The sequence below is a fragment of the Ranitomeya variabilis genome, chromosome 6, assembly GCF_051348905.1.
Source record: "Ranitomeya variabilis isolate aRanVar5 chromosome 6, aRanVar5.hap1, whole genome shotgun sequence".
Taxonomy (NCBI): Eukaryota; Metazoa; Chordata; class Amphibia; order Anura; family Dendrobatidae; genus Ranitomeya; species Ranitomeya variabilis.
Genome location: NC_135237.1, coordinates 469,262,923 through 469,272,494, shown reverse-complemented (window position 1 = coordinate 469,272,494; position 9,572 = coordinate 469,262,923).

Below are 9,572 nucleotides of genomic sequence, written 5' to 3'. Positions count from 1 at the left end.
TCATGAATACATTGTTGTCAAAATAAGAAATCAGCCGTATTTGAGCCCTTCACACCATGACCATTTTCCATATTTCCTCTCCTTCTTCCAAGAGCCTTAACTTTTTTATATTTCCATCATTAAAGCTGTATCAGTTTTTGTTTTTTTGTGGGACAAGTTGTACTTTTGAATGGTACCATTGATTTTACCATATAGTGTACTGTAAAATGAGGAAAAAAACTCCAAGTGTTGTCTTTGTTTGTTTTTTTTATTTCCCACTTTCCTTATATGTTCAAATTGACCTAGCAATATGGTTCCCCAGATCTGTATGAGTATGCAAATACCGAACATGTGTAGTTTATTTTTAATTTAAGTGGTGGAAAAAAATTCCAAAATTTGCATGAAAAAAAGTTTTGCATTTGTCGCCATTTTCCAAGACCTACAGTGTCTCCATTTTTCAACATCTGGGGCTGTGTGAGGGCTTATTTTTTGCGCACTAAGCTGACATTTTCATTTATACTATTTTGGGGTAGATAATGATATTTTAATCACCTTTTATTGCATTTTATTGCAATGTTGCGGCAAAAAAAAAACAGAATTCTTATGTGTTAGGGGTCGAGCTCCTGCCTCTGCACGGGGGGAATCTCGGTCCATCTCCGCTGCGGTCTCCTATGCTTCTCCTGCCGCAGTGGAGCCTGCTCAGCGGAGACGTCGGTCCCAGCGTCTCACTCAGTCTGACTCTGTGCTAAGAGTTACTGCTGCCTTTCCTGCTTCTGCCATTGAAGTCAGTGCTGGGCAGCGGCGAGCAGACGCTTCTGGGACTAAGTCCTGCTTTTCTCGTTCTGAGCATGCCCAGAATAAGATCTTTCAGTGGAGATCGAGGGTCACATGATCAGATACTGCAGCTAAGGCCATTGGTCCTTCAGGAAGGTCCTGTAGGTGCTCACTCTCTGTGGCAGCCTCTCATTGGTCCTTCTAGGAAGGTCCTGTACGTGCTGCAACTATTTAAGGCTTGCATGGCCGCACGGCCATGCGCTAGTATTGTTCTTTGTTATGTGCTTTGCGCCAGTGTGGTCACGTGAGAGTATGTTCAGGGACCCGGCTGAAATAAGCCCCTAGAATGCTGGCACCTCCGGCGAGGAGTTTGTGTTTGTATGTATTCAAGGACCTGGCTGAAATAAGCCCCTAGAATGCTGGCACCTCCAGCGAGGAGTTTTGTGTGCATGCGTGACCACTGACTGCTCTCTGTTTGGGCAGTTAGCCTGTGCCTCTGTGAATCCTAACAGGGAACAGTGCTTTGCTTTCACGGCTACTCAGTGAATTAACTGAGTTAGTCCATACCGCCATATAGTGCCGCCGTTTGCCAGCAGCAGATACTCCTGCACGGTGGACCCCGGGCTGGGAACGCACCAATATCAATAAAAACATCTCTATTTACTCGGTGCGTTCCGCTAGCCCTAACACTTATGTTTACATTATTTTTTCATTAAGCTAATTTGACAATCTGATTCATTTACTAAATCTGAACAATTTACTATTTTGATACGCAGGGAAACCAAATATGTGAATTTTTTTTTATTGTTTTATTTTCAATGGGGCAAAAGGGAGGTGATTTGACCATTTCGTTTTTTTTGTGGTTTTTTTTCCATATTTTTAAAAACTTTTTTTGTACTTTGTGTAAATAATCCCCTTAGGAGACTTGAAGCTGCGATTGTCTGCTTGACTGTGCTATACATAATAATAATAATAATAATTTTATTAATAATTTTATTTATATAGCGCCAACATATTCCGCAGCGCTTTACAACTTATAGAGGGGACTTATACAGACAACAGACATTACAGCATAACAGAAATCACAGTTCAAAACAGATACCAGGAGGAATGAGGGCCCTGCTGCTCACAAGCTTACAATCTATGAGGAAAAGGGGAGACACAAGAGGTGGATGGTAACAATTGCTTTAGTTATTTGGACCAGCCATAGTGTAAGGCTCGGGTGTTCATGTAAAGCTGCATGAACCAGTTAACTGCCTAAGTATGTAACAGTACAGACACAGAGGCTATTAACTGCATAAAGTGTATGAGAACATGATGGAGGAACGTGATTATGTTGTTGTTTTTTATTAATAGGCCACACAGGGATAATTAGGTTAATGCGTTGAGGCGGTAGGCCAATCTGAACAAATGAGTTTTTAGTGCACGCTTAAAACTGTGGGGATTGGGGATTAATTGTATTAACCTAGGTAGTGCATTCCAAAGAATCGGCGCCGCACGTGTAAAGTCTTGGAGACGGGAGTGGGAGGTTCTGATTATTGAGGATGCTAACCTGAGGTCATTAGCAGAGCGGAGGGCACGGGTAGGTTGGTAGACTGAGACCAGAGAGGAGATGTAGGGTGGTGCTGAGCCATGGAGTGCTTTGTGGATGAGGGTAGTAGTTTTGTACTGGATTCTGGATTGGATGGGTAGCCAGTGTAATGACTGGCACAAGGTAGAGGCATCGGTGTAACGGTTGGCGAGGAATATGATCCTGGCAGCAGCATTCAGGACAGATTGGAGCGGGGAGAGTCTGGTAAAAGGTAGGCCAATTAGTAGAGAGTTACAATAGTCCAGACGAGAATGAATAAGTGAGACAGTAAGAGTTTTTGCAGAGTCGAAAGTAAGAAAAGGGCGAATTCTGGAAATGTTTTTGAGATGCAGATAAGAAGAGCGAGCCAGTGATCGGATGTGGGGGGTGAATGAAAGCTCGGAATCAAGGATGACTCCAAGGCAGCGGGCATGTTGCTTTGGAGTAATGGTGGAACCGCACACAGAGATGGCAATGTCGGGCAAAGGTAGGTTTGTAGAGGGAGAGAACACGAGGAGTTCAGTTTTTGACAGGTTCAGTTTCAGATAGAGGGAGGACATGATGTTAGAGACAGCGGTAAGACAATCACTGGTGTTTTCTAAAAAGGTCGGCGTGATAACAGGAGAAGAGGTATATAATTGGGTGTCGTCAGCATAGAGATGGTACTGGAAACCAAATCTACTGATTGTTTGTCCAATAGGGTCAGTATACAAAGAGAAGAGGAGGGGGCCTAGGACTGATCCTTGAGGAACCCCAACAGTAAGGGGAAGGTGAGAGGAGGAGGAACCAGCAAAACAAACAGTGAAGGATCGGCCAGAGAGATAGGAGGAGAACCAAGAGAGAACGGTGTCCTTGAGGCCGATGGAGCGGAGCATAGTGAGGAGGAGCTGATGATCCACAGTGTCGAATGCTGCGGAGAGATCCAAGAGAATTAGCATGGAATAGTGACCATTAGATTTAGCTGTTAGTAGGTCATTAGAGACTTTAGTGAGGGCAGTTTCAGTAGAGTGTAAAGAGCGGAAACCAGATTGAAGAGGGTCGAGAAGAGAATTATCTGAGAGATAGCGGGTAAGACGGGAGTGGACCAGGCGTTCCAGGAGTTTAGAGATGAAGGGAAGATTAGAGACAGGTCTATAATTAGCGGCACAATTTTGATCGAGGGAGGGCTTTTTAAGTAGTGGATGTATGATGGCATGCTTAAATGAGGAGGGAAAAATACCGGAAGTGAGGGAAAGGTTGAATATTTTTGTTAGGTGAGAGGTGACAGCCGGGGAAAGGGACTGGAGGAGATGCGACGGAATGTGGTCGCTGGTGCAAGTGGTCGGGCGAGAAGATGCAAGGAGCCTGCTTACTTCTTCTTCTGTAACTGGTTCAAAGTCAGAGAGTGAACTAGATGCAGTGGGGGAGGGAGGACAGTGCTTGGTATGAAGAGATTGGGAAATGATTTCCTGTCGAATGTGGTCAATTTTTTCTTTGAAGTAATTGGCCAGATCGTCAGCGTGGAGCTCTGTGGTTGGGGCCTGCTCTCTTGGGTTGAGTAGGGACCGGAAAGTGTCAAAGAGACGTTTAGGGTTATTGGACAGCGAGGTGATGAGGGTGTTGAAATAGGTTTGTTTGGAGAGGTGAAGGGCAGAGTTGTATGTTTTTAACATGAACTTATAATGGATGAAATCTTCGGGCAGATTAGATTTTCTCCACAGACGTTCGGCGCACCTGGAGCACCGCTGCAGGAAACGTGTTTGCAGCGTGTGCCACGGTTGTCGCCGTCTGTGCCGAGTTGTTCTATGTATAGGAGGTGCAGCTTCTTCCAGGGCACTTTGCAGGGTTTCATTGTAATGCTTCAGAGCAGAATCAGGACAAGAGATGGAGGAGATTGGGGCCAATGAAGACTGCAAGTTCTTCATAAGTTTCTGGGTGTTAATGGCCTGTATGTTTCTATAAGTGTGGAAAGTGGGGATGACCTGAGCGGGATGGCAGTTCTTGATAGAGAATGAAAGAAGGTTGTGGTCAGAGAGCGGGAGAGGGGAGTTTGTGAAATCATCCAGTGAGCAAAGCCGGGAGAAGACCAAATCAAGGGAGTTTCCATCATCATGTGTTGGAGAGTTAGTATGCTGCGAGAGGCCGAAAGAGGAGGTTAGAGATAAAAGGTGAGAAGCAGATGGGGAGAGGGGAGAAGCAATTGGGATATTGAAATCACCCATGATGAGGGTGGGGGTGTCATAAGAGAGAAAGTGTGGAAGCCAGGTGGCAAAATGATCCAGGAACTGGTGAGAGGGGCCGGGAGGACGATACACCACCGCCACTCGCATGGAGAAGGGGACGTAGAATCTGACAGCATGGACCTCAAAGGAAGGGAATACAAGTGAGGGTACTTGGGGGATAACTTGGAAGGTACATTTGGGTGAAAGGAGCAGACCAACGCCTCCACCTGCTCTGTTGTCTGATCTTGGGGTATGAGAAAAGTGTAGTCCACCAAATGAGAGAGCAGCAGCAGCGGTGGTGTCTGACTGCTGGATCCAGGTTACATAGCAGAAATGTATAGCAGAAATCACAATCTCATATGAAGCCGGTATTCACAGGAGCATTGTAATGACAAGCACGGGAAGCTTCAGCACCCTGCGATCACGTGACAGGTGTGCCGATGGGGAGCCGAAATAACGTGTGTTAAATCCTGCTGTCAGAGATTGACAGTGGGATTTAACTGGTTTACGGCTGCAGGTGGATCTTGGATCTGAAATGTTATGTAATTCTGTACTTACCGCGGTGTAACTATTGGAAATAAAAACTGTAAATAAATCCTATTTGAAGCCTCTCTACGTACTTTTAGGTGTGCAACTCCTTCACTCTGTCTGCAATTGGTCATTGATTGACTCCAGAGGAAAAAGCATCCGCCTCATTCTAACTCTACCTAACTGGGTGTGCCACCTATCCGTTTCATTACTTTTTTACTGATTCATCAGAAACAATTCTGTGTTGCCTGAATGAATTGTTTTCATAATGAGTCTGCATTTCCTTTTACATATGCACTCTCCAGTTTCTGTTCCACGCTATCACCTGATACATGTTGCATGTTCACGTCATCTGCACTTTTGATCATTCCAGTCTTTATCTTGTGCAGCAAATATTACGCGATCTCAGCTAGATGACATCATATCGGGGTGCCCAGTCATTTGACGGTCTTATCAATTATGCTCAAGGTAATTACAGGTTTATACTATTGACCCACAATAAAAAATGTAAATAACTCCCCTTACCAGTGACCCATCACTCTCAGATAAAGGTTTTCTGTCAAATGTTGGTAACAGTTGGCGACTTGTTACTTGGTTACTTTAGTACATCAGAGGTACTTTCCCAGATCGCATCACCGCAGCTGTAGTAGTGAGCAATGTATGATCATAATAGGCATGTTGTTTGGGGTGTGATGCCATTAGCACATGTTATTTTATGCGCATAATTTATTTCTGGGGCCCATTTCCTTCTATGTATGTGCTCTGTTACTCTTTGCTTTACCTTTATTGCATCTTCCTTTTATAAGATTTTACATGTATATGGTTATGGGGCTGATTGTTATCTGTACCTGTCTAGGTGTACCTGCTGCATTAAGTGCTCATCTTAGCTTTTTCCTCTCTACGTCTTGGATTTTTAAGTGGATTTATGTAATGTTATGAACTAATAAAAAGGAAATATTTTAGGTATTAGGATGTCCAACATTTTTTACTTTGTTGGTGTTTTCATAGTTACACATGCCCTTGGACATAAGGAGAACCTGTCATCTGTATTTCACACCCCAAACAGATGGCATGTATCTAAAGGCATTTTAACCCCTTCAATACCTTTTTTTATTTTTCCGTCACTATAGCATATATGCAAGGGCTTGTTTTTTTTGAGAGCAGAGATTTACTTTTGAATGACACCATGAGTCTTACCATATAGTGCACTGGAAAACGGAAAAAAAAAATCCAAATGAGGAGAAATTGCAAAAAAATGCATTTCCACAATTGTTTTTTTTTTTTTTTATTTACTTATTATGTTTACTAAATTCTTAAATTGACCTGCCATTATGGTTCTCCAGGTCATTATGAGTTTGTAGATACCAAACATGTATAGGTTCTTTTTTTATTTAAAATTCCAAAATTTGTAGTGTCTTTTTTTGTGATCTGGGGCTGGTTGGGGGCTTATTTTTTGAGCTGATGTCTTAATTGATACAATTTTGGGGTAGAGAGGATGTTTCAGGAAGCTGTTATTGCATTTTATTGCAACAGTGTGGTGACCAAAAAAAGTAGTTTTGATTTTTTTTTTCGTTACACTGTTTACCGATCGGATTTACTTTATAACAACTTGATAGATCAGGTGTTTCTGAACACAGCGATACCAAATATGTGTATTTTTGACTTTTTTTATTTGTTTATTTTGAAGGGGGTGATTTTAACTTTTACATTTTTTTAAAAAACATTTTTTACTTGCTTCAATAGTCCCCTTAGGAGACTTAAAGCTATGATCTTCCAATCGCTTGTGCTGCACATAGCAAAGCTCCAGACCTGCTAAGGGTAGCAGAAGTCATAACTTATGATCTCCGGTCATGCGCTGATGTTCATAGGAGATGTACAATCACAAGCACGGGAGTCTTCTACAGATCCCTGGCTGTCATGACAACCTATCTGCACCCCGCAATCACGTTACAGGGGCGCCGATGGGCAGATCTTATGATGTCTTTCCAGCGTGATCGGATTAAATGCCGCGGCATTTAACATGTTTACAGCTACAGGTGGATCACAATTCCACTCACAGCTGTTAGACGCAGATGACAGCTGATCAATTTAGCTGTCTTGTGAAGGGAAAGATGCAGGCTCAGTGACAGAGCCCGCATCAAAGAGAGGGAGACAACCTTGGATGTACATATACGTCCAAGGTGATAAAGAGGTTAATGCTGACAAAATCCTTTTCTTCTAGCAATGCATTTTGCTTATTTGGAAAAATCCACAGTTGAAACTGTATGTTAAAGAGCTACAAGTGTAGTGGGCGGGCACTGCACTTACCAAATCAACCGATGTCTCTCCCTATTCCCCGCTGGATGCCTACCTCCTGTCTCTAGGTCATTCATGTTTCATTGAACTGTCAGTCAGAGACAGCAAGTAGGCAATGGGTTTGGAAAAGGCAGAGAGGCAGGAGAGCTGTAAACGTAGAGCCCATCCCAGTGCACTTACAATTTCTTACCATACAGTTTCAACAATGGATTTCTCTAAAACAGCAAAATTGATTTCTACAAGAAAGATAAGGATATACTTAGCATTAAAGCGACTTTATATACATGCCCTGAGTTTGAGGTATACAATATCAGTGACAGCTTCTCTTTAAAGTACCATTCCTGAGTTTTATTTCTATTATTGCCCCCCCCCTCCAAATTTGCAATCAGTGATTTGTGTATAATGCGTGAGTTGAAATACTGTCCAATTGCAGTTTCTAGTCCTGCTAGTAACCTCTTCTGCATAATGATACAGCAAAATTACATTAGACACATAACACTGGACAGAGAAAATCTCCGCACAACACGGCAATGTTCAGCTAATGAGAAATGAGCAAACTTCATGAAGTAAAAGCTACAGCAGAAGTCTAATAGTATTCTGTTTCTTTGCTAGTTCAAGACTAGAATTTCCCTCCAGTGTATTCCTTCCGGAATACGTCACAGCGGTGGAACAGGGAGAGGTAAGTATTTCAACTTTGCAAGTGCTGAGATCCCGAGCAAGCAGGGGGGGCCCACTCGTTGGCACTGGCACAGGGCCCCTCATAGTACGGCGTTGTGTTTGACGGCGAGTGGTGCCTCCCACTGGCAGAGACACTTTTGCGTACTATGAGGGGCCCTGTGCCAGTGACGTCACCAATGAGTATGCCCCCCCACCTGATGAAGGAACCTGCACTTTCATCTGCACCTTCCTCTTTGTCCCCGTGTAAGGTGGTATAGTATGCGGGAAGGGGAACCTGACTTTCAGCACCGTCAGATTCTGGCTGTGTAGAGTGCAAGGGGAATGTAGTGGTCTGGGTCAATGTACCAGCAGACTCATCTAGCAGTGGCTGGGCAATGGGCAGGATGAGGAGGAAACACAGATATAGGCCCAAATAATAAAGTGGGCTAAATGCAGTTCAAAATTGTTAACAGGACTAACCAGGCAGCATTGCTTTGTTCAGTGGAGGAAAACTGTAATGAGTGGCAGACAGTTAATAGACCCAAATAATAAAGTAGGCTAAATGCAGTTCAAATGTGGTAAGAGGACTAAACAGGCGGCATTGCTTTGTGCAGTGGAGGAAAACTGTAATGAGTGGCAGACACAGTTAGTAGGCCCAAATAATAAAGTAGGCTAAATGCAGTTCAACTGTGGTAACAAGACTAAACAGGCGGCATTGCTTTGTTCAGTGGAGGAAAACTGTAATGATTGGCAGACACAGTTAGTAGGCCCAAATAATAAAGTAGGCTAAATGCAGTTCAAATGTGGTAACAGGACTAAAAAGGCGGTATTGCTTTGTTCAGTGGAGGAAAACTGTAATGAGTGGCAGACACAGTTAGTAGGCCCAAATAATAAACTAGACTAAATGCAGTTTAAATGTGGTAACAGGACTAAACTGGGGGTCATTTGGCTAAAGTTGTGGGGGGATAGGGCTGGCTCAAGATTTTCGTGTGCCCAGGAAACGCGGAATACGTCACAGCGGTGGAGCAGGGAGAGGTAAGTATTTCAACTTTGCAAGTGCTGTGATCCTGAGCAAGCAGGGGAGCCCACTCGTTGGCACTGGCACAGGGCCCCTCATAGTACGGTGTTGTGTTTGACGGCGAGTGGTGCCTCCCACTGGCAGAGACACTTTTGCATACTACGAGGGGCCCTGTGCCAGTGACGTCATCAACGAGTATGCCCCCCACCTGATGAAGGAACCTGCACTTTCATCTGCACCTTCCTCTTTGTCCCCGTGTAAGGTGGTATAGTATGCGGGAAGGGGAACCTGACTTTCAGCAGCGTCAGATTCTGGCTGTGTAGAGTGCAAGGGGAATGTAGTGGTCTGGGTCAATGTACAAGCAGACTCATCTAGCAGTGGCTGGGCAATGGGCAGGATGAGGAGGAAACACAGATATAGGCCCAAATAATAAAGTGGGCTAAATGCAGTTCAAAATTGTTAACAGGACTAACCAGGCAGCATTGCTTTGTTCAGTGGAGGAAAACTGTAATGATTGGCAGACACAGTTAGTAGGCCCAAATAATAAAGT